Source organism: Delphinapterus leucas, chromosome 4 (genome assembly GCF_059928025.1).
Source record: "Delphinapterus leucas isolate spDelLeu-1000000601 "Yukka" chromosome 4, BTC_Dleu_Yukka2, whole genome shotgun sequence".
Taxonomy (NCBI): Eukaryota; Metazoa; Chordata; class Mammalia; order Artiodactyla; family Monodontidae; genus Delphinapterus; species Delphinapterus leucas.
In genome coordinates, this window is record NC_143132.1 from 13,594,137 (window position 1) to 13,620,717 (window position 26,581).

Consider the following 26,581-nt stretch of genomic DNA (forward strand, 5'->3'; position numbering starts at 1 on the left):
GTTGCTGAGCTCTCTCTTGTGGGGCAGCCCTACCTTCATTAAAATGCTTCCTGACACTCCTTTCTGTTCCATGCCCTGCCCCGTTCATTCCTTCCATCTACATAATGTTTTCATATTCTCTTTTCTTCCTTTCACTCTCTCTAGCTATAAAAACTTTCCCCTCGGAAGGAATGCAGTTACTAGTATCTGGCAGAATTCTATAGGAAAAGGCCATCTATCTATCGTCCAATGGACCAACGTTGGAATTCCCGCTCAGCTACTTCTAAGAATTTGGGCAACGTCGTTGACCTCTCTGAGCTTCAGTTTGTTGTCTGTAAAAGGGGCCTCTTATTATCTGTGGATTCAGTGAATGGTTCATACTGATAAGGCGCAAGTTAACTTCTCTGAAAGGTATGTGTTTCTCGAGAAATAATTAAAAATCAACATCTAACAGTGGATTTTTTGGTTATTATTCAGCTGGGTAGGGAATGTATTTTGTGAACGAGGGGGGTCTTCTTAGAACCCCTGAAATCTCTTTATTTCTGTTTTCCTACTGTTTGCAAGGGTTCTGACATTACATGCTGAGTGATAGGTGCTAATGATAACTTTTATTGATCCATCTTTCACGTTCCAAGTCAAGTATGTGCTTTTGCATATTATTACATTTAATCGTCATTGGTCACTTGGGGGTAGGATGGTGGTGGTACGGTGTTACTAGGAACAATCACTAGAACTGACTTCTTACCATTTACAGATGAGAAATTGAAGTTTAGTGATGTTGAGAGACTCACCCCATAGTCTTCCTGGCCCTCGAGGCTAATTTCTCAGTCACTGTTTAATCCTCTCTTTCCCTGTGAAGAGGTAGACAGAGATAATTAGACTGCTGAGTCAAAAATAGGGTGTCCCATCCACCGCCCCCACCCCCCGCCCCTGTCTCCCCAGTCCAAGAACTGCCCTTTGTGCGCTGCTACACTCCAACACGGAGGAAATGGACCTGTTCTGAAATTGATCCATAGACCCAGGTGTGGGAGGATGAGTCTTTTAAGAAATTACTAAGTTGACTCAAACATAATGATAAACCACCTCCCATGGCTGTTTGGGCCAAAATCTGTATCCCAAGTTACCGGGAACCTTGGTGGACATTTTTGGAGTGATTTCACTTCAATGTTTAAAGCTTCTATCTTTCACTGGGTGGTGTCATTAAAGAGAAAACACTTTCTTAGTAATATCAGCTGTTCCCTAGGTGGGGTCCTTCCCCTTTTTAGAAAACTGGCAGCTCAGTTCAGGGCCTCCTGTCTCGCTTTGGAGGATATTAATTCCCCAGAGTGAGCAATTTTTGACCCTGTTCCTCTCTGTGCATCAACAAAGCAGTGTCAGAAAACATTTCGTGACAGTGAAGACACTGGGCAAGGGAATCCAGGTTTTCCTCCTTGGTTCCAGCACCAGCGTAAGACGGTTCATTATTTACATATTGTGAGTCCTGCCAAGCCGATGCAGGTGTTGCTGACTTGTGAAGACATGTTGACTCTCCTTTCTCTAAAGAAAGGTTGAGATGCGGTCCTTTGTCATAGGGATCATGCTGTACCAGTCACCGAGCTACACGTCAGTGTATAAAAATACAGATTACACTGTGCTATAGAAGTAAACATTTTGCCGTACTGCCTTTAATAGGTTTTCTTTCAATGAATTTCGTCCTCCTTCCTTCTCACATCCCACGTTGCTGGGTAGCCCTTCCTTTAGGGTTGCTGGCTGTGATCATGAGATCATCTTAGTTGGCTTTGTCGTTTTGGTGTCAGTCAATTGTTAGGAGAGAACACAGTCGCTGGGAGTTTCCACGAGGGAGTGGTTAACTTCTACTTCTGAAAGGTAGCTAGTAAGGCTGGGTTTTCAGGAATCCAGTATGTCTCAGTTGTAAGTCTGTGAAATTAAGTTCACTTCCACGATGGTAAATTTCCAAGGATTTTTTTGGAGCTGGTAGCTTTGTGACCACCCAGAAGATTCTCACCAAAGTTCTTTAACCCAAGGCAGTTTTTCGTCTAGATGGGCTGACGCCTTTAATATACAACCCCAGAGTTCAGTGGCTTCGTGTACTCGGAGGTTTATGATTGCCCTCGTCAATCCATTGCGGGTTCTCTTTCTTCACAAGGTCATTCAGGGACCCAAGGCTGCTCCACCTGCTTGGCTTCTGGCTTCTCTGCATTTGATGTGTAGGGAAGAGAAGAGGCACCACCCGGGGGGTCTCAGGGGAGGTGTCAGGGCTAGATTCTGGAAGTGGCCAACATTATATGAGTTTGTATTCCATTGGCTGTGACACAGGCACGTGGCCCCCGCATAGGTTTTTTGTCTGGGCTGGGAAGCTACATTTCCTCACTTCCCAGGTGAAAAAAGGAATAAATTTAACGTCACAATTTCATGTTATAAACTTAATCTTAAGCATTTCTGAAGGTGAGGTGTGTCTATTAGGAAGACCTTGACAGGGGATTGACTTGGTAGCTAGTCATTTGATCCGAATTCCGGATTTATTTTTACCTTAGGTGTTCATGAGCTTCCCGCGAATGGGGAAGAAGGGAATTTTTTTTTTTTTTTTTTAAGTGCTGCACTGGGGACTTTGCTTTTTTGCCTGATGATGTATTTATAACCTGCGTAAAGATCCAAAATTAATGTCTGGTCATGCATGATGCATTCTAGTTATAATCAGATTTGGGTTTTTCAGATGGTTCCTCTGTGGACCTGTGCTAACTTCAGAGATTATTCCCTGATGTCTGTCTTTGTACCTCACCTTGCCCTGAGTTTCAGGGTTAGAAGGCCACGTCATCGAGTTTCCTCGTTTGAGCAGCAGCTCTCTTGACTTTCAGGAGGATCCCAGCCAGACTTTCCTATCCAGGAGTGTGGAATTCCAGCCGTGTGATTTTTTTCCACCTAAGAGATGTTTTCCCCTATAAATTCCAAAGCTTTTCATCTTTAATAATAATTTTGGAAGCATTTAAAACATTTCATACTTTCTCAGTCACCTTCAACAGAGTATGTGGAGCATAATTTAATCTGTGGTCAGTTTTTTCTTTCTTTTTTTTTCCTCTCCAGCTGAGATTTGGTCAAGTAGAAGTTATTGAGGTTGGAAGGCCTGGAAAGGTGAGGCCATGAAGCTAATCGCACTATTCTTCTCATGTTGCTTCATTTCCTCCTGTCACATCTGGTGTGGTATTCTGTCCCTTCTTCCTCCTTCCCATCAGCCACTGGTCCCTTGAACTCTCTGCCTTTGGTTTACTGTTGGCTGTCACACCAGATAACTCAGTGTGTTAAATCGAGAATCAATAGGTTCTAAATGAGGACTTACAACAGAGAGACTCCCGCTACTGACAGAGTCAAGTTCACACTCCTCGTCTCGTGGTCTACAGCCTTTGGCAGCTGGCTAATCTGGTCCTGGCTGGTTGCACAAATTACAGCAACCCCACGCTCATCACACACACATTGCACCACCCTCTTTCTGAGCCACACCAAGTTATAATCCTCATAAACCATATAAAAATATCAATGAATGTTAATTGAGTATTTACTATGTGCCAGGGTCTTTTGTAGAATATATTGAAGCATTAAACCTTCCCAGAGACCAAGGCATTTAGAATATATTAAATGTAGATCAAATTCTCAAATATTTAAAATAGTTAAATATTATCTGATTAATATATACTATTACATATCACATATTTATAATTTAATAATTAAGTATAGATTAAATGTTACCTATATAGGTGCGTGTGGAATACATTAAAGCGTTTAACCATATCAAGGACGGGCTGGGTAATGTTATTCTCTCCCTTTTACAAATGGGGAAAGGAAATGCAGAGGTTACATAACTTACCCAAGGTCACATGGCTAGGGGGCGCCAGAGCAACCCATTGTGTAGTGCTGGCTGTCTGAAGTAGCTAGACTCCCATGGGTGAATTTTCCTCCCCAGCCCTTTATTCTACTTGGGGGAGCCCCTTATTTCTATGCTCAAAATTCAGTGGAGACTCAACATCTTCCTGTAACTTCCCCCTCTTCTCATGCTGTCTTTTCCTGAACAGAATCAAATCTGTGCTCAGAAATGAGATCATTACACATTCCATCTATTCACAAGCCCCCGTCTCTGCTAGACTTGAGCTCCTCGAGGACAGGGCCGGGGCTGGGGAGGCCTTTGTTAAATGCTGGTGGAATTGATCAGCATGAGAGATTATCATGTCACCTTCCCATTTTCCAGATGACAAAACTGAGGCTCGGTGTGGTTGCATCACAGAGCTGTCTGGGAGGATCTGGGACTAGTACCGTTGTTTTCCGAGTCTGTGGCAATGTGGACTTTGAAAGCAGAACACTCGGCAGTTATTTTGGTCTGGTTCCTTAGTTCCTGGCAGTGTTCTGGCTGGCGGGAGGTGTTCCTGAGTGCACCATGCACTTAACATGTACCTGGAGTGATAGCAACAGTTGTAGGAGTGGCTTGGCATGAAAAGACAGAGCAGGGCCCTGAGTTTACACCAGCCTGCTGACTGAGGGTTCAGATATTCTGGTGAGGACAGAAGGGCACATGAACACGTGTGGCTAAAGGGATTTTGTTTGATTTTTTCCTAAGATGAAACTGGCGAATTTTATACATCCTTTCATTCCTTCTCATATTTAATGTAGCAAATCACTTGCTAAATTATGTCTCCTTGTACAAATGATCCATAACCGTTCTGTACCTGTGTATGTAACTTAGAATAAATAAACCATCAGGCTTCAAATTTTGTTTCTAATTTGAGATTGTCACAAACTTCGGAAAAAGTTGGCACTATCGTATAAAGAATGTTGTTTTCTCTCAGTCATTTGGGAGTCAATTGCTATTACCCCCAGGCATGAGTGTTTTTTTCCTATAAGCAAGGACACTCTACTACACAACCACCCTACAGGGCTCAAAATCATGAAATGAGCTGATACATTACCGTCAGCTCCACATCACACCCTCTTCCACTCTTGTCATTTGTCCCCAGCGCCATTTCAAGTAACAGGTGTTTCCAGTTAGCAGCACGTGACGCCTTGAGTTGTCACGTGTCTTCAGATGCCTTCAGTCGGGAACAGCTCCCCCGTCTTGGTGCTCATGACTTTGACTCTGTTGAAGAGCCCAGGCCAGTTATTTTGTTGCATGTCCGTCAGTTTGGCTTTGCTTGAGGCTTTCTCGAGATCAGATCCACATTCCACACCATTGGCAGACGCCACTGAATGGTGATGGTGTGTCCTTCCCACTGTGTCTTCCCTGGGAACTCCCGATGTGGACCCGCCCCATTTCCGATGATAGTCACTCACCTTAGTCTCTTGGTTAGGATGGCATCTGCCAGCCTTCCCAGCTAGGAAGTTATTCTTTTCCCCTTTGTAATTAGTAAACGTTTTATAGAGAGAGACTTTGAAACGGTGTCGATCCCCTATTTCTCAACAAACTTTGAGTTTACTTATTTATAGCTATATGGACTCACGGTTTCCTATCTTAGTCAATGGTTATACTGTGTTAGTAGTAGTATTTATTTTGATAACTCAGGTCTTCCCTGATTGGACCTGTGGGGGTCCCTTCAGGAGGGCTCCTCTGTGCTCTTCTGTCCACCATTCCTCACTCTGGCTGGACTCTGATTAACCCTGGATGCTCCCCTTTGTGGGTGCCACCCCTACCCTGCTTGGGCTCTGACATGCCTGTGCCAGGCCACTCCCGTGAGTGGATACCCTCCCCACTGTAGTTTTTAAAAAACTCATGGTTTTTTTTTTAAAATGCATACTTCTGGAGAGGGTGTGGAGAAAAGGGAACCCTCCTACACTGTTGGTGGGAATGTAAATTGGTACAGCCACTATGGAGAACAGTATGGAGGTTCCTCAAAAACCTAAAAATAGAGTTGCCAGATGATCCAGCAATCCCACTCCTGGGCATATACCCAGACAAAACTCTAATTCAAAAAGATACATGCACCCCTATGTTCATAGCAGCACTATTCACAATAGCCAAGACATGGAAATGATCTAAATGCCCATCAACAGATGAATGGATAAAGAAGATGTGGTAATACATATATATAAATATATATACACACACACAGATATACAATGGAATATTAGTCATTAAGAAGAATGAAATAATGCCACCTGCAGCAACGTGGATGGACCTAGAGATTATCATACTAATTGTAGTAAGTCAGAAAGAGAAAGACATATATGATACTGCTTATATATGGAATCTAAAAAAAGGGTACAAATGAACTTACCTACAAAACAGAAACAGACTCACAGACATAGAGAATAGACTTGTGATTGCCAAGGGGGTGGGGGTTAGGGCTGGAGTGGGAGTTTGGGGTTAGCAGGTGCAAACTATTATGTAGAGGACGGATAAACAACAATGTCCTGCTGTACAACACAGGGAACTATATTCGATATTCTGTGATAAACCATAATGGAAAATAATATGAAAAAGACTGTATATGTATATATGTATAACTGAGTCACTCTGCTTTACAGCAGAAATTAACGCAACATTGTAAATCAACTATACTTCAATAAAATTTAAAAGAAAGTATATTTCACATTATCTTGGGGCCAGTATACTATAGACATATTAATGAAGGTTTTAAGATTGCCAATAAACACTTGAAAGAATGCTCAACATCATTAATCATTAGAGAAATGCAAATCAAAACTACAATGAGATATCATCTCACACCGGTCAGAATGGCCATCATGAAAAAATCTACAAACAATAAATGCTGGAGAGGGTGTGGAGAAAAGGGAACACTCTTGCACTGCTGGTGGGAATGTAAATTGATACAGCCACTATAGAGAACAGTATGGAGTTTCCTTAAAAAACTAAGAACAGAACTACCATACGACCCAGCAATCCCACTACTGGGCATATACCCTGAGAAAACCATAATTCAAAAAGAGTCATGTACTACAATGTTCATTGCAGCTCTATTTACAATAGCCAGGAGATGGAAACAAGTTAAGTGTCCATCATCGGATGAATGGGTAAAGAAGATGTGGCACATATATACAATGGAATATTACTCAGCCATAAAAGAAATGAAATTGAGTTATTTGTAGTGAGGTGGATGGACCTAGGGTCTGTCATACAGAGTGAAGTAAGTCAGAAAGAGAGAGACAAATACAGTGTGCTAACACATATATATGGAATCTAAGAAAAAAAATGTCATGAAGAACCTAGGGGTAAGACAGGAATAAAGACACAGACCTACTAGAGAATGGACTTGAGGATATGGGGAGGGGGAAGGGTAAGCTGGGACAAAGTGAGAGAGTGGCATGGACATATATACACTACCAAACGTAAAATAGATAGCTAGTGGGAGGCAGCCGCATAGCACAGGGAGATCAGCTCAGTGCTTTGTGACCGCCTGGAGGGGTGGGATAGGGAGGGTGGGATAGGAAGGGTGGGAGGGAGGGGAGACGCAAGAGGGTCGAGATATGGGGATATATGTATATGTATGGCTGATTCACTTCGTTATACAGCAGAAACTAACACACCATTGTAAAGTAATTATACTCCAATAAAGATGTTTTTAAAAAAAAATGAAGGTTTTAGGGGAGAACTGGTTTTGTTCCTCAACCGAAAAAACCCCAACGAAGCCTGTTTAGAATTTGTAGCGGGTATGGAGGGGAGCTTCTGTGCTCCAGGCACATTTTTTTTTTTTTTTTTTTGCGGTACGCGGTCCTCTCACTGTTGTGGCCTCTCCCGCTGCGGAGCACAGGCTCCGGACGCGCAGGCTCAGCGGCCATGGCTCACGGGCCCAGCTGCTCCGCGGCATGTGGGATCTTCCCGGAGCGGGGCACGAACCCGTCATCGGCAGGCGGACTCTCAACCACTGCGCCACCAGGGAAGCCCCCAGGCACATTCTTAAACAAATTACTAAAAGACTTAGGAGAAGTTCAGTCATGTTAAAAACCCAAGGATTGAAATTGCTGTCATCACTTTCTTCTCCACAACTGGGTTGTGGAGAACAAAAGGATTAGCAAGGTGATAGAAGGGCATCTTCTCAAGGAGAGTTGGGTTGGGAGGAAGGGCGGCTCACAGAGGAAACTGCGAGGATCACTTTTTAACTGTACCCCGTGGTTCTGGAAGGGCGGGGAAAAGGTGAGAACCACTTTTATTTATTTATTTATTTTTAATTGTCTGTGCTCATCTCTCCTTCCTCCCCTTTCCTCTTCTTTCCCGTCCTTATCCATGCTGCCCAATCTTGTACCCCAAATGCTCATTCATCACCACTTACATTTCTATATGACTAGCTCAGATTTGCCGCTCTCAAAATCATCAACTACAATTCTTGGCCCCAAATTTAATTTTTAAAAATTGTTCATAGATAGATTTTTTTTTAAAAGAAAGATTTTAGTGCAACAATGATCATAGTGAACACGTTCAGTGGCACATCCTTGTTAAGAAAAAAATATAAAATGTATACTGTTGGGACTTCCCTGGCGGTCCAGTGGTTAAGACTCCCTGCTCCCAATGCACGGGGCATGGGTTGGATCCCTGGTCTGGGAACTGAGATCCGGCATGCCACGTGGCCAAAAAAATAAATAAAGGAAAACCCTTCTCAACAACTGATCAGTCTATTAGAAGAAACATTAAGAGGGAAAAAGAAAACTGTGTTTAAAAATAAATAATTAAAAAAAATAAAATTTATACTATTTATAAATATGTCTTCTCTGCTCCCTTCCTCTCTCCCTCCCTCCCCCTCCTTCCCTCCCTCTCTCTCTCTCTCTCTCTCACACACACACACACACACACACACACACACACCCCAGTGTGATGGAAGATAGTTTTCTGAGACAGAGGTTGGGTAAATTTTGAAATTCAAAACATGACAAGGATATAATATTCCAGTTATTAACGTTTACTAGGGCTGGAAAAATCTTTTTGTTGTCTTGAATTTTCAGTAACCACACCCACATTAAAAAAATCTTTCCCATATTCTCATTTTAGCACATCACTCTTACCTTTAACACATGGTAACTGTTTGACTGAATTGAACTGGACCCCGAATTTTGAGGCTGGTAGGCTAGATTTCTTCAAAATAGATTCTCTTGATGGCTTCCCAGAAACAAAGAGCATTTGAAACTTAAGATTGGGATTTGTTTTTTTTTTGGAGTATAATTGCTTTACAGTGGTGTGTTAGTTTCTGCTTTATAACAAAGTGAATCAGTTATACATATACATATGTCCCCATATCTCGACCCTCTTGCGTCTCCCCTCCCTCCCACCCTTCCTATCCCACCCTCCCTATTCCACTCTCTAGGCGGTCACAAAGCACCGAGCTGATCTCCCTGTGCTATGTGGCTGTTTCCCACTAGCTATCTACCTTACGTTTGGTAGTGTATATATGTCCATGCCTCTCTCTCGCTTTGTCCCAGCTTACCCTTCACCCTCCCCATATCCTCAAGTCCATTCTCTAGTAGGTCTGTGTCTTTATTCTGTCTTACCCCTAGGTTCTTCATGACATTTTTTAAGATTGGGATTTAATCGGTATATACCTGATTCGTTTTGGACCCTAAGCTTCCAAGATTTCCTTTCTTTTTTCCCGTCCTCTCTGTTTTTCTTCACTCCACAGGCTGCTATTATTTCTGTGGTTGCTGTTTATCATTTTTCATACCTCTGGTACCAACTTAGGAAACCTTTAGGTTGGCTTGGAGTTTCTGAGGAAATTGAAAATAAGGACCTTTTCTTTGCTTTAGGAGTAAATAGAGTATATGAACGTATCTGTAGCTTTCACAGCCAAATAGAGGCCAAAACTCTCAGGAACCCCACCAAGCAAGTGTCTTACATTTTATTGCTTTTGGTGAGCCATACCTTGGGATAGAGTTTCATACATATTCACTATATCATTTGCTTTTGGCTTTATCTTAGTCATTCTTCCCCAAAGAGTGTTTTTTTTAAAGGTCTTTTTTGTTTTAACAATTATAAATCATTTTGATGCTAATAACTGGGAAGGCAGTGCCATGCCGCTCTATAATCCAGAAGTTACTTAAAATTGACTGTGGATAGTATTGGGGGAGAGTTTTGCAAGGTATTTGACATCTCAACTATATGTTGAAAACACTGTTTTTATTCTCTGAGTCTTATATCCCACCTGGATAGCAGGGGCACGTCAACTGCATATGTCTGGCATACTTTGGTGAACTTACCTAGAGGATAATTCCTATCTGAGCTTCCTCTTTATGCCTCTCAGTTCTAACTGGGTCTTGATTTAATGCTCTTGTGTGTATTCCATAGTTATAAGGGTTGTATAATAAGAGTCTAGAGAAGAATAAGAAATGGAACCCAGGGTTTTTATTGTATAGTTTTAAATTCCACTCTATTAATCTAGCTCTTGAGGCCCTGTAGGAACAGGCCACTCGTCTCCAGGCCTGGGCTTGTGGGGTCAGAGTTGATGGGACACCTCGACCTCTTTCCAACCTTAAGCACTAAGCACTGTGTCTCAGCTGTAATAGCTGTTGTTTAAGCTTGATAACAAAAAGTGATCACGTCATGTAATCGCACTCTGTAGAGGAACTCTGCTCTAAAATTCACAATCAGATCTGACCTTTCTGTCTCTTCCATCCGTAACTGGGGGTTTCTACTCAAACATATGAGTCATATTTTTGGTGCTGGCTTTTCTGAGTCAATTTAACAGCCAACACATTTTATTATTGGCACCTCCTACCATGAGATAGCAGGTATTTGGTTTTTATCCCTCAAAACTGTGACCTTTTAAACCTAAATAGTATATCTATATTTTATTTTTAGTTTATTTATATTTAGTAAGTCTGATTTGCTTTGTGCATTCCTGTAAAGTTCTGGGGCAAAAAATAAATAATGTTTTGCCATTGGCAATATTCTTTCCAAGACACTGAAATTTTTGTCTCTGGTTATCTTCAATCAGCATGGTTACTTATATTTAGAAGATGCATGTGCTGTGACTTTAATTTGGGTAGCAATAATCTTTTCAAAAAGCTTGCAAAGGCATACAAGAGCGAGAGAATGGGTGTATTATTTTACAAGGCGGTGGTCTTTTGGGTTGTCACTTCTCATCTTTATGCTTCATCATTGAAGAGGGATACCAGATACCCCTAGTGACTATTGTTATGTGCCGTGCCTTACTACTCCATTTGAAGGCTTCATGTGTTTTGTTTTCACTATAATCAGTAAGGAAAAAGATTTCATACATTCAGGCACTGATTTCACTAATTTTATTTTTCTTACTTGCTTTTTTGGGAAAGCTTCTAATTGTGGTGCAAGAGCCTGGAGATTATGGTTACTAATCAATATTTAGATGTAATGAAAGATTGCATATTCCCCCCCCCCCAGGGTATCATTTATGGTGTCATGTCTTATGTTTAAGTCTTTAAGCCATTTTGAGTGTATTTTTGTGTATGGTGTGAGGGAGTGTTCTAACTTCGTTGATTTACATGTGGCTGTCCAGCTTTCCCAACACCACTTGCCAAAGAGACTGTCTTTTCTCCATTGTGTATTCTTGCTTCCTTTGTTGAAGATTATTTGACTGTAGATTGTGGGTTTATTTCTGGGCTCTCTATTCCATTGATCCATATTTCTGTTTTTGTGCCAATACCGTGCTGTTTTGATTACTGTAGCTTTGTAGTATAGTCTGAAGTCTGTCCTCCAGGATATCATTTATTGATTACTTCCATGGCTCAGACAGTGGCCTGGGTGATTTCCAATGGATTGTCCTGTTTACCCGTATTATTCTCATTCTACCAGTGAGGAAACTGAGTCTTCATGATGTGAAGTAACGGTCCCGGTGATTTGGGTATTAAGTAGCAGAAGCAAAATTTCCACCCAGTTCTGTCTGTCTCCACTATCCATCTTCTGAGCACTAATCTCTTAGTCCTGACCACTTGATGGCTAGTGACATAATGAAATGCAGCTGAATTTGAGATGACTGTGGTCTGGGAACAGCCCTTATTTTGGCTGATGCTGTTGGTGTCTTTCACAGTTGCTCGAGCCCTGTTCATTATCTGTTTCAGATTTCATTTTGAGATTAATTAATTAACCCTTAAGGGCTTTTCCCATTGTGTCAAGTTCAAACAAAAGAAGCTGACAAACTCCCATTAGAAATTGAACATATGTAACAAACAAACAGCACAAGCCTCAACAAGAACTAACAGTTGGCAGGCTTAGTGTTTGCTCCACTGAAGCCTGGGCCAATGTCAGCAGTTAATTGCATTCTCAGAAATATCATGGAAGCAGGGGAGGGTGGTGGGGTAGTCACATGGCCAGGTTTACTCCTGGAAAGCCAGGGCTGTGTTTTCCTTCATTCTGAAAGGCATGGAGAAGATTTAGTTTTGATTACATCCCAGAGGGAGATATCGAGGTCTTTCTGAGAATTAAATATGCATAACATATTACAAGTTAATTTTCAACAGTTCATTTCTATGTCTTAAAGGTTTGGGGATACACTGTATTAAAAACACAATATAAAAACAACAAACCTATGATTAGAAATTTCATTTCATGGCTGTTGATGTTTTTGTTTTAATGAGTGGGAAGAAGCCATTAATGGGATACATTAAACTCCAAATTGAAGTATTGTTGCTGTATAAAATCACCTGTAAAACCTGTATTCCTTTTCACCCTGCACTTCCTTCTTCTGATATATTTGTTTAATACAGAGTAAAATATTTGTTTCTTTCTCTGATTCATTTATACCAGAATTTATAAAAAAGGTTTCGGGGGCATGTATACCATTATGCTTTTTATTTTTTTTAAAGCTTGTATTCCAGTAGTCACATATACACATAGATATGTATGCATATACACACCACCCCTCACACACATATACATGAGCCCTAAATGGATCAGATTTGATCCATGTCCAGTGAGTAAGAATTCTAAGAGCCAAGGATGATGCCAGGTTAGTCATTATTATCTTTCTCATGGTCTGTGTTGTACTTTTGTGGTTGCTGGAAAGATCTGGATGAGTGAAGATCTAGAAAATTGGAGAGGGAAGATTACCAGATGAGGATAGTGCTGGTCATGATATTGATACTTGGAGTTGCCAATTAATTAAACAGCTTGATTACTTGGCTCTTTCTTCTGCAAGGAGAGGCTGAATCTATATAAATGAGTACCTTTCATTAGATGAGTTCGTACAGTAGTAACCCATCAAATACTTTCTCACAGGCTGTTCACAGATATTCTGCAAAATAAAGTCGCACAATTAAGAAAGTTTGGAAAACACTGGGTTAAATAAAGTGAAATCCATTTCTTGACTGCAAGAGTTTGAATTCACAACTCTGATCACAGAATGCATATTCCTTAAAGTATCTATAAACATTCCCTGTATATCTCCAGAATGTGTACAAATGTTGGAAGAGAGTGTGGGGTTGAGAATTGAGTACATGTATGAGTACACTCTTCCACCCACTCAACAATAGACATGTCACTTAGAAAGAAACAAGTGTGAGAGTTTATACATATGCCTTTCCTCCAAGCTGCTGTGATCGTTAAATGATCTAATGTATATAGAAATGCTTTTCAAATTTTGAAGCACTCTGAAAACATTAGTTATTAATAAACCCTCTACTTTTTAAATTGTGGTATTATATATGTAACATAAAATTTACCATTTTAGGGTGTACAGTTGAATGGCATTAAGTATATTCACATTGTTTTGCAACCATTGCCACCATCCATCTCCAGAACTTCTATTTCTTCCCAACCTGAAACTCTATACCCGTTAAACACTGACTCCCCCTTTCCCCCACCTGCTGGCAACCACCATGCTAGTTTCTCTCAATGACTATTCTAGGTACCTCATATAAGTGGAATTGTACAGTATTTGTCCTACTTCACTCGGAATAATATCTTCAAGTATATCCTATGATTTTTTATGATGTGCGATTTTAATTTATTTTCTTAATTCTCTCACCCCTGGTGCCATTCTTTTTTTTTTTTTTTTTTTTTTTGCGATACGCGGGCCTCTCACTGTTGTGGCCTCTCCCTTTGCGGAGCACAGGCTCTGGACGCGCAGACTCAGCGGCCATGGCTCACCGGCCGAGCCACTCCGCGGCATGTGGGATCTTCCCGGACCGGGGCACGAACCCGTGTCCCCTGCACTGGCAGGCGGACTCTCAACCACTGCGCCACCAGGGAAGCCCCCACTGGTGCCATTCTTTTAACACATAGCACAGTGACAGAGAGCGCACGTATTCCTAGTGTTCTTCTAGAATAGCCCTGAATAGGCAGTACCCACAATTTTAGGAGAGGAGCTTTTATGGATGTGCCTTTGAGAATAGCTGATCAAGAATCTAGTCCATCCTTGAAGGAATCAAAAGGTACAAATTTCCAGTTATAAGTACTAAGGAAATAATGTACTCCATGATGTATATATTTATCTCTGCTGCACATTATATAGGAAAGTTGTTAAGAGGGTAAATCCTCAGAGCTCTCATCACAAGGAAACATTTTTTCTATTTCTTTAATTTTGTACCTATACGAGATGATGGATGGTCACTAAACTTACTGTGATCGTTTCATGATGTATGTAAGTCAAATCATTTTGCTGTACACCTGGAACTTACACGGTGCTCTATGTCAATTATATCTTAATAAAACTGGAAGAAAAATGCATTTTAAAAAATTAAAAAAAAAAAAATCTAGTCCATCCTCAAATTAGAACTGAAGTGACCCAGAGCTCTCCCTGACAAGCAGACATACTTCGTTTCTTCTTGAATCAGTGTTTGAAATAGTAGAGACCTGAGTTTCAACCCCTAAGTATTCGTTATTATCTAGATGCTTTATGCACAAGATTTTTTAAATTTTATATTTCATCATTTTTACCTGTCTTAAAATGGTGGCTCTTGATATGTGGCTCTTTTGGGGAAATCCTCTGTAACTATTAGGATGAAAAAAATCATCCATTTCAAAATTAAATAGCCTAAAATTTGAAATGACCTGTTCTTATTTATTAAAGCCTTCGGAGTGTGTGTGTGTGTGTGTGTGTGTGTGTGTGTGTTTTAGAATGAATATTCTCCTCTATACCATGATTTTATAGCAAAATTATTTTCAAATACCCATTATTAATCCCCATTATTAGAAATGTTTCCTTTTCTAAGGATTTTCAATATTCTGATTATAGATGAAATGGTGCCAAAATGATCATATTTTTTTCCTAAGTAATCATAACACATCGCTTAAAAAAATCACAGTCAGATTAAACTGGCATCTTGTCCTATTGTGCATATTCTTGTAATCAAATGTATGTTTTTACCTTTGCCCTCTTTAGAGCATATTTTTTCATTGTAAATAGTATTAGCGGCATCAGCGTGCTTTAGCATTAAAATTTTCTTTAAAATACTAAAATGCTAAATTTTAGTATTCATTTTTCATAGCACTCTGAGCTCATCATAGACAACCTGATTGCTCTTAGGTCTTTTACTGCATTTTTGGGGTCCTTGTCTCATCTTACCTCCCCACCCCCGAGATCCTTAAGACGCTTTAAGGTGCCTTGAGCCTTCCCTATCTTAGCATCCCCAGGGAATCTCGGACTGCGCCAGCCACAGAGAAGATTCTCAGCACACATTGAAATTGAATTGGGTTGAGTTGAATTGAGATTTAGGTCTGGAAGCAAAAATTGAAGGGATTTTTTTTTTTTTTAGATGAAAAACGTCAGGATCTTATTTACCTTTATGGAGAACCACGCCGAGCTGGTACAGCACAGATGGCAGCCTGTTCCTGTGAGTGTGGGGATGGAGTGAGAGAAACAGAACAAAACAGGTGGCTTTAGAGCTGGCGCCCTGGTGCCAACATTAGCTTGGGCCACACTTCCCTGTGCTTGTGTGAGTGAGGCATCGGCAGAACCAGAAGGCTGATGTTATTTTGATCACGAGCTTTATTTAGTGAATACACTTGATTAGTCCCCCTCCTTCTTCTTCTGGATGCTATTTTGAATGGAAAATCACTACTGGAAAAACAAATCCCTACACTGATGATGTACACAGTACCTTTTTTCTCCCTGTCACATACCACACCCAGCTTTGGGCTTCTTATTCTACATTTTGAAAGTGCTTACTAGGTGCTGAATTTTACCGAGGAAGTATCCGAAGCCATAGAGAAATGAAATGATTTGTCCCAAGTTAACAAGTTTTCCTGGTGCTCAAAGAGGAATACCTATGGCCTCCCCACTGGGCATATTCTTTGGTTTGGTCCTTGAGAATTCAAGTTCCCTGCCCTGGAGAGAAGCAGAATTAGAACTCCTAAGCCAAATCTCTCTGCTTGTTTTCTGTCAAGGTGAATATTTTCAGAAAGGGGTACACTTAGGGCTTGGGAGGGCTGTGCTCATACCCAAGGGGTGGTTTGGTTTAAATGTGGGCTTGTTGGTTCCAGCTAGCTGGGAGGAATTGCTTCCCCAGTGTGATGCATTAGTCACGAGCAGAGTGTAGGAGGTGGTGAACAATCAGACACCCTGACACCCCGCGCCCCCTGCTGGGGGGTCAATTTTAAGGTCAATTTTAAGCCCAGCTGCATCAGAATTGAGGACTTGCTGGGGATACCCCTACCCACACCCTGCCGTGTGCTTGAAATCTTGGCTCAGAGGTGGGAGAGGGTGGTGGTTTCAGATCCAAGGCTAGAGCAGAAATGGCGTCACAGGGAAGCTTATGTACCTAGGATGCATAATTTGTTCATGTGTGTGAGGGGTGGGAGCAGATTAAGCGGTGGGGGGGGGTTGGCGTACCTGTGTTTTCCCATCTGCATATATATATATATATATATATATATATTTTTTTTTTTTTGCTGTACGCGGGCCTCTCACTGTTGTGGCCTCCGGCCGCGCAGGCTCAGCGGCCATGGCTCACGGGTCCAGCCGCTCCGCAGCATGTGGGATGTTCCCGGACCGGGGCACGAACCCGTGTCCCCTGCATTGGCAGGCGGAATCTCAACTACTGCGCCACCAGGGAAGCCCTGCAAATATATTTTGATGCTGTTCTCCATGTTGAAGTAAAAGAGAGCCACAACTCTGAATGAGGTTGGCTACTAGGAGACTTAAGCTTGGAGGGATGCTTTTGTCTAGAAATATATGGCAAAGATGACATCATGAAAGTCAGGCCACTCTCTCAGTGACCCCTTCACGACCTGAAGCCTGGGGTGACCAGGGACACCCCAAGTAGACCTTTCTTCAGAGCTCAAGTCAGGTGGACTTGTGGGCTGGTATTCAGTCTAGAACACCTGCTGGCTATTCAGTTGTAAACATTCTATATGGGAATACATTTTTTTTAGTACGCGGGCCTCTCACTGTTGTGGCCTCTCCCGTTGCGGAGCACAGGCTCCAGACGTGCAGGCTCAGCGGCCATGGCTCACGGGCCCAGCCGCTCCGCGGCATGTGGGATCTTCCCGGACCGGGGCACGAACCCGTGTCCCCTGCATCGGCCGGCGGACTCTCAACCACTGCGCCACCAGGGAAGCCCTGTATGAGAATACATTTTGTTCTCTTTGTTCCTTTGGCTGATATTGACGCCATTACTAGGTACTGGAGAAAAAGTCTACTGGGACATGGGATGGTTAATATTATATGTTAACTTGACTAGGCTGTGGTGTCCAGTAATTTGGTTAAATACTAGTCTAGAGGTGGCTGTGGGGTTTTCCTGTTTTGTTTTGTTTTTCGTATGTCAGGCACTCTTCATGTACTTTTTTTTTTAATAATTTTTATTGGAGTGTGGTTGATTTACTTTCTGCTGTACAGCAAAGTGAATCAATTATACATATACATGTATCCACTCTTTTTTAGATTCTTTTCCCGTATAAGCCATTACAGAGTACTGAGTAGAGTTGAGTTCCCTGTGCTATACAGTAGGTCCTTATTAGTTATCTATTTTAGGTATAGTAGTGTGTATATGTCAATCCCAATCTCCCAATTTATCCCTCCCCCGCTTTGCCCCCGGTAACCATAGTTTTATTTTCTCCATCTGTGACTCTATTTCTGTTTTGTAAATAAGTTCATTTGTACTTTTTTTTTTAGATTCCGCATATAAGTGATATCATATGATTATTTGTCTTTCTCTGACTTACGTCACTCAGTCTGACAGTCTCTAGTTGCATCCATGTTGCTGCAAATGGCATTATTTTGTTCTCTTTTATGGCTGAGTAATATCCCATTGTATATGTGTACGGCATCTTCTTTATCCACTCCTCTGTCGATGGACGCTTAGGTGGCTTCCATGTCTTGGTTATTGTAAATAGAGCTGCAGCAAACACTGGGGTGACGGTATCTTTTCGAATCATGGTTTTCTTCGGATATGTGCCCAGGAGTGGGATTGCTGGATCATATGGTAGTCTGTCCGTCCTTCCTTCCTCCCTCCCTCCCTCCCTCCTTCCCTCCCTATATTTTTTAGATGTGATTTAGCATTTAAATCAGACATTCAGTAAAGCAGATTATCCCCCCATAATGTGAATGGACCTCATTCAATCACTTGAAGGCCTTAAAAGTAGACTAAGGTCTTCTAGAATGAAGTGATTCTACTCCCAATGACTTTGAACTCAAGACAGCAACATCAACTCTTCCCTGGGTCTCCAGTCTGCTGGTTTGCCCTGCAGATTATGGATTTGCCAGACCTTGCAATCTCATGAGCCAATGCCTTAAAATACTTAGCCATCCATCCATCCGTCCATCCATGCATCCATATCCTTTTGGTTTAGTTTCTCTGGAGAACCTTGACTAATACAGGGGCCATGCGCCATGGAACCATGTGATAAAAAGTAATGAGCTGTGGTCCCCTCTTTCATGGAACTTGTGATCCTACAAGAGGAGATGGATTAAGACAGGTATTCAAATAACTGATAACTGCGGGGATTCAGAAGAGAAAAGTGATGAAGAATATCTTGGAAGAACAGAGCTTTGTAAAATTTTTCAATAAAACACTCCATGAAAAGGGAATTAATCTCTAACCACTCCATGTGCCATTTTATTTTGGGGGGAAGATGGGTATTTCATCTTAGAAAATCATATACATTTAAATTTTTATTCCGTTATCAGTCTGCACCAACACCCCTGCTCTCCTTAACCTTCTGAGTAAATCTTTGAGTAAAACTGACTCTTCAGAAAGTTGTTCCTTTAGTCCTGTGGCTCTTGTCTCTGCTGGGTGTGCCAGGGGTGTTTGTACATCATCTAGCAGTGCAGGGGTTGACGTGGCGGCATTCTTGAAGGACACTGAATGCATCTTGAATGAGCATTAGTTTGGTTTTGCAGTGATGTATACATTGAGTGGTTTGGGCAGAAAAGATGGATATTAGTGATGGGGATTAAAGGCAAAAAGACTTGCATTAAAAGGATTAAGAATAGGGGGACAGCGTAGATATAGAAGATAACTTTAGGGACCTTGGAGAAAGAAAAGGGGAAGAAGAGGAAAATTTGGAAAGAAAGAAATGAACATTGATGAAACCCTAACTAAATACCAATGAAGGATGTCTTCACACACGCTGCCTCACTTCATCTCCAGCACAGATCTACAAGGGGGATTTCCTATTTTGCAGTTGGAGAAAGTGGTCCCTAGGGATGGTAAGTGACTCACTCAAGGTCACGGGGACATTGAATGGCAGATGAAGACTAGCTCTGACTGCATCCAGACTCCCTGTTGCAGTTATAAATCTGGCTGCCTTCTGGGAGGGATCGTAAGTGTGGAAGGTTTTGAGCCTGAATGGTGTGTCAAATTTGAGCAATCAGTGGGGTAGCCATATGTAGGTGTCCAGAAGAGCTTAGAAAGAGGGATTTGTGCTGAAGACCGAGATTTAGGTAGATGACAGTGTGGAAGGAAGTAAATAAGTTTGTTAAACAGAAAAGTACTCCATGTGGAGAGCTAGGTAGAAGGCTGTGGCAGAAACTACAGTTGGGGTGAGAGATGCGGTTGAGAGGTATAAGGGCATGGATGGAATCCAAGGGGAGGGAGCATTTTTTTTGGAGTGGGGGCACATCAGCAGGGTCAGATGCTGATGGGAGGCCCCCAGTGAGAGGTCCTTTTGTCACCTGGATTGGAAGCTGGAGAGAGAGGGGAGTGGGGGGGGGGAGGTGGAGAGAGAGAGGGAGAGAAAGAGAGGATTACTTCCAGAAGAGGAAACCGTTTTTTCCCACCTATGAGGATCAAAATTTTGTTCGAAAATCTTTTGTTAAATGATTTTTCTCTCTGTGTTACTGTTAGCCTTTATTCTTCCAGACTATGTAACTGAAATTTCTTGACTACTTATCCTGGCTGTGTCTGAGATAACCCACACTGAACAGTGCAGCGATGTTTGGAAACGTGTTTTTGTTTACTGCTTCTTTTTTTTTTTTTTTTTCGGTTCGCGGGCCTCTCACTGCTGTGGCCTCTTCCGTTGCGGAGCACAGGCTCCGGACGCGCAGGCTCAGCGGCCATGGCTCACGGGCCCAGCCGCTCCGCGGCACGTGGGATCCTCCCGGACCGGGGCACGAACCCGTCGGCAGGCGGACTCTCAACCACTGCGCCACCAGGGAAGCCCTGCTTACTGCTTCTTGGCCAGTCATTGTATTGTCTTCCAGTGGTTGGGGCTGAGGAAGTTGCAAAGAGTCCTTCCTCTGTGTATCATTTTCTTTTTCTGCATATGGCATGGTTTTATTAACGACTGTGAAGGGGTATTGATTACTGCCTTGATTGCAAAAACACAATTTAATGGCCCCTCTAGAGCTAGTGCTGTCAGCAGATAATTTCAGAGCAGCCTAAGGTTTTCAGCATGTGTCTACCGACCTGGTCTTCTGAATGGTGATATTCCCTTCTTGAAGGTTCTGGGAGATTTTGACAGTGCTGTTATGTTGCTTCACAGTAAGCCCGAAATGAAGGTAAAGTTACAGAGGCATTCCTATGAGTTTTCCATTAACTGTCTTTCCTTATTTTTTCTGTTTCCAGACTGGTTTTCTCTGTCCTAGAACAGTGGTCTTCAGTATTGGATATATGTGCAAGATGATTTCATTAGGGTGTGGGAAGGAAATTTCAGAATTTGTATTTCTCTCTCTGTTATGCATTTAAATTTCTGTGTATTTCTGTTCAGTTCAAATAAATTACGCACATTATAAACAGATACAGAAATTGAAAATGTACATAATTTATTTGAACAATAGCCCATATATGTAATTTATACATTGATTAAGGGACAGCACACACTCATTCTGTTTTGGGTGAGCATGCTTGGAACGATTTTATTGAATGGGGATTCCCATAAAACCATTTGCACACTAGTGCCCTGGACAGGAGTGTCCTCATTAATTCTTAGCAGGCAGGGCCTGGTGTCTTTCATTCACCTTGTGTGTGGCCTCATAGATATTACTTGGCAATGAACGTCAAGCTTTTAAAGCTAGTTGCTATCGTACAAGGAACAGATTTGCTTTGTGATTGCGTGTATCGGTTTTTCTGCTCTGGGACTTTGACTTCTACTGCTGTAGAAATGTTCCCGTAACCTCCCAGGAACTGTCTTTGTGTTGAAGAGGTTGATTATCCTCTTACGACGTCAGGGAGGTGTGTGTGTGCTTTGTTTGATTTGTTTTTTTCCTTCTGCTTTTAAAAATCCAGCGTGCAATGACTTTGGCTGCTTTTTATTTTTCTCCCAATTTGTTACTTGTCTAGGATGAACGTTAGTTGTTATTTAGCCAAAAAGATCTTGTACCAGTCTTTAAAGGAAGAATTCATTTTCCATCTTGTATTTCTGGGGTTAATCTCAGCGGCACTTTTTGCCTTAATCACATCACCTGTTTACTGTAAAGAGAATGCCCAGCAGAGAGAATCTCATGGTGGTTTCCATTATAATACTTACAGGTTTTGACTCAAGCAAGTTAAAAAAATGTGGAGTTCTTTTCAAGTATAGGGAGCATAGAGACTTCTGGGCCATCCTCTTAATTTTATTTTATTTATTTATTTTTAATGTATTTATTTTATTTATTTATTTTTGGCTGCGTTGAGTCTTCGTTGCTGCGCACGGGCTTTCTCTAGTTGCGGCGAGTGGGGGCTACTCTTCGTTGTGGTGTGCAGGCTTCTCATTGCAGTGGCTTCTCTTGTTGTGGAGCACGGGCTCTAGGTGTACGGGCTTCAGTAGTTGTGACGCACGGGCCCAGTTGCTCCATGGCATGTGGATCTTCCCTGACCAGGGATCAAACCCGTGTCCCTTGCATTGGCAGGTGGATTCTTAACCACTGCGCCACGAGGGAAGTCCCCATCCTCTTAATTTTAAAGGGAATGGATGGTCAGGAAGGTTGGATCGAGTTCCTTGTGGCCCCATAGTTAGTGCATGTCTTTCTTGCCATCTCTCTGTCCCCATTGCCATGTGCCCCACTCTTGCCGTCCCTATCATGGTCACTAGTGGACCATAACTAACTCAGAGCATTGCCTGAAATCTGCCTGGTGTTGCATAGCTGTCAACTTCTCATTTCACCCGCTCACAGAAAGGTGAAGTGATTGCCCCTAACTGCTACCTTTCTTTGAAGTGATGCTCAGGCACACTTATTTATACATTGCAGGTGCATTCCACTGTGGTGCTTGGTACAGCTTTGGAACATCAGCCTTGCAGTCAGTGATCTTATTTAATTTATTACCCCCATCCCAAGGTGTGAGCAAGGGGCATAGTGGGTGTTCCTGTGGCTCTAGGGAGTTTGGGGAGCTGAACTCAAAGCTGATTTACATTTTAACTTCGTGGCACCAAACTTGAGGCATCAAGCTTTTCTTTTTGTGTTAAATTGTCAATGCTATTTAATCCATTTATTATTATAGGTCTTGACTTAGTCAATAAAAGTGTAGTTGAGATAGTGTTTTTAACTTGTGGCCTTTTTAACACATTTTATCAGATGTGTGGGTTTTGTTGTTGTTGTTAAGTTCTTTGATTATACAGTTGGCCAATATTTGTGTCTCCAGTTTGATATCCTTCCTGATCTAAGCATTTTGAGAGGGTATCCTCCCTTCCTTCCTTCCTTCCTTCCTTCCTTCCTTCCTTCCTTCCTTCCTTCCTTCCTTCCTTCCTTTGTGCTGAGGCCTTGAGTGGAATGGACACCAAATTTCCAGTAGGATCGCTGCTGCCCGTGAATTTTGGCCTCTCAGGCATAAGACTTTTGAATTGGATGCCTCATTTGCCATCACAGTGGAAGGTGTTATTATCACCTTCTGTTTTGTCAGTTACCAAACTGCAAATACCAGAGGTGTCTCTCCCTTCTTTTTCTCGTTTCCTCCTTATTTCTCACAGGTATATGTGTGGCCACCAACTTCTGGTGACTCTACCTGCTCACTCATAGAACAGAATGACGGAACAGTGGGACGTAGGACAGCCTTATTACCCCAAGGCTCTCACTGTCCAGGTGAAGGCCACCTTATCTCCTCCAGGCACTGCCTGATGGGTTGGTTGCAACAGGCCTCCACCTTCTCTTTCACGTTACCCCAGGGGATGCGGAGGGATGGGGGAGAGAAAATGTTCGATCATGTAACTCCCCTAATCAAATCCCATCACAGACTCCATTGCACATAATCATGTCTAATTTCTCTGTGTAGCATCCGTAACCCCAACCCATCTTTTTAAAGGCCTCATCACTTCCAGCTCTTTTCTGTGCACTTACTTCTCTACAACGTTGGACTGATGCTTTCATTCCTCAGAGCCTTTGCTCTTTTCCTGGAATGCTCTGCCCTTCTTTTTTGAAACTCCCTCTTATCCCTGTTCATTTCCTCCCATCCTCACAAGCCAAGCCAAATCTGATGAACCCTTCACGACCAGATTTGACTGATAATTTCCCCTGGCAGAATTAGTCTGTTTTTTTTCCATCACCCGCTATTTTTAAAAAATTATTTAAGTTTTAATTGAAGTATAGTTGATTTACAATGTTTCAGGTATATAGCGAAGTGAGTCAGTTATACATATATGTATAATTTTTTTCAGATTCTTTCCCATTATTTGTTATTACAAGATAGTGAATATATTTCCCTGTACTATACAGTAGATCCTTGTTGTTTATTTTATGTATAGTAATGTATATCTGTTCATCCCAAATTCCCGGTTTATCCCTCCCTGTCCCCCCATCATTCACTATTAATAAGGCCAGATTAGCCTTTACAGCCCTGTCTCAGTGGATAAGTGTCCATCATTTTCTTAGGCTGCGGGCACCGTAAGGAAACAGTCTATTTCCTCGTCGCAGACATAATGTAGGTGCTCAATAAATATTGGTTGAGTTGAACTGAATTGGTAACAATCAGTAAAGTTCTTATGTAGACACTCTGCTTTACCCAAATAATTCACAAGCAGTTTTTAGATAGTCATAACTATTTAAAAATCTATTCTTATAGCCCCTCTTTCATAACATGCTAACCATTGTAAGACACACCCCTCTTTGATGTACCACCAAGCAAGAAAGAAAATGGTGCCGATTTTTATCACACCATGGTGATTGTGAGATAGTATATTCAACTTCAGAGACCTTCAACATGAAAAATCTGTTTCTTAGAGTCAGTGAAATAAGGAATTGTCTTTTACCTGTTAGAGCTTGTAGTCTTAAATATATAACTGCAAAACAATTTGAATTGATTTGCAAGTACGAAATTTAAGTCATTTTAAAAGGTTTTTCCATTTTAAAATGAGGAGAGAATAAAGGAGCATTTTAGGCTAAGTACCCAGGGATTGACTTGGGAAATAGTGTTCTGTCACTCTGTCTTATGACTGAGCCTTAGTCTTTTTCTTTGAAAAGATGAAGACTTGCAGGTAAAGAATCACTGCTATTTTGAAAATCCTTGGAAGGAGTTCCTTTAAAATTTTTGTAAAAATTATTTTATTTGACTTTGAAGGTTCTTTGCTGCACTGAAATTTGATTAAAATCCTATCTTCTCACCTAAACACATATCAAGATTAATGTCCCCCTAGCAATGGTGTTACATGGGACCCCATTACAGCTTCACTTTTTAGGTTGGGCAGCTGTGTTTTCCACCTGTCATGTTTGCTCATTGACTTGTGGTTATTAAATCAACTTGCTAATCAGATATTCACATGTAGGTAGAAACTTAACATTTCTAGCTTTTCTTAATGATTGGTTCAGTAATCTATATTTAAAAAAAATGATGGTCTTTTGTTTTTCACTATCTAATACATTCCTATATAGCATACTATTTCAACTTAAGATTTTTTTCCCGTTTTACTGAGAAATAATTGACAGACATCACTGTATAAGTGTAAGGCATACAGCATGATGGTTTGATTTATGTATATTGTGACATGATTAAGATTTAATTTAAATTGACACAATGAGGATATTTAATAAGTTTTCAAATGGATGTATGGTCAACTTGTCAAATTTTTGGTATATGCACCTGTATTTCTTAACAACATTTCTAGCTTTTCTTCCTTCCTCTTCATCCTTGGTATCTGGATTACCCAGTTCTCTCTTAAACCATTTTCTCCTAGAGAAGTTTTCCATCTTGTACACACCTTCCACCAACACAAGTACCACAGTGGTGGGAACAGAACCAAGGAGGAGGTACCAGGTGCCCAGGGGGAGTGATTCCTTCTGATGGGCCCTTTAGCCTCAGAGCATAAAGGACCAACAGCATGGATTCAGTGCACCCCCGCCTGGTGGCCCCTCAGAGGGACTTGTGATATCTCCTCTGTCCTCTATGACAAAGGCAGTCCCAGCCCTCCTTGCTGGCAGGCAGAGTTGCCACACCGGCCACCTGCATGCATGGCCTCACTCCAGGGAGCTCTTGTTTGATTCACAGAGTGACCCTCCCTTTCTGAGTGGGAAAGGCAGCTCCGGGCCAGGGAGCTGTGCCTCAGGTGGTGGCGAAGGAATGAAATTGCCAGGATGACCAAGTCGTGCTCTGCTTTCCGGTGAGGGAAAAGGACTCCTTGACAACCTGACTGTATTTTAGGCTGAAGGACTTCCTTCTTGGCTGCAGGATGAGAGAACAGGTGAAGGGAAAGACCAGGTTGCAGGGGCTGGAGACCATCATGGAAATTGCAAGCTGCCGTTTCCTACTTTCGGGTCACATGGGCGAGCCCGGAGAAAGTCTTAGAGGCAGGCAGCGGCTGCCGGGTCTGAGCATCCCGTCTTTTATGGTATACCTTCCTCTCCAGGGCTCACACAAGGCCAAGGCTGTGTCCTTTAGAATGGAGACTCCCCTGTCTGCCTTCCAGGTTCAGCCTCAGCCTTGGATAGCCAGAGGAAATGAGAACCCAATTCCTCTCCTTGAGCTTCAGTCTTTGACAGTGAAAGAGGAGCTGCCCTCCTCCACTCTGTGTGGTGTCTCAGGAAATGAGGCTCTTCCTGAGCCCAGTGAGGCTCCTGCAGCTGATATGGGGATGGGAAGCAGGTCTGCTGAAGGGAAGACTCCTGGGCGACTCGAGTCTGGAAAAGACGCTGTTGGGTAATGTGATCATGTTTTGAAATCTCTTCTAAACTAAGGCATTGTTATATTTTCGAGAAGATTATTCTGAAGTGCAGTTGAAAGATTATACACTCTCTTGTGTTTCACAGGAGTTATGGAAGCAGCTACAGCAGAGTACCATCCCCTCCCCCTGTCCTCTGTGGGCACCTGGATACCCTAGTTCTCTCACTGGGAACTCTGTTAACTTAAGCCACAACAGACTTCAGCA

At 42.0% G+C, this 26,581-nt stretch overlaps 1 pseudogene across 1 annotated transcript in view; it reads left to right on the plus strand.

Moving 5' to 3' along the window:
* The window catches only part of LOC115802338 (small ubiquitin-related modifier 2 pseudogene), a 296,470-nt pseudogene that overhangs the window by 254,323 nt on the left and 15,566 nt on the right, over window positions 1-26,581 (plus strand). The window contains exons 7-8 of the transcript XR_016392965.1: window positions 145-390; window positions 15,631-15,708. The product of XR_016392965.1 is annotated as a small ubiquitin-related modifier 2 pseudogene (transcript). The remainder of the gene's footprint in view (window positions 1-144; window positions 391-15,630; window positions 15,709-26,581) is intronic.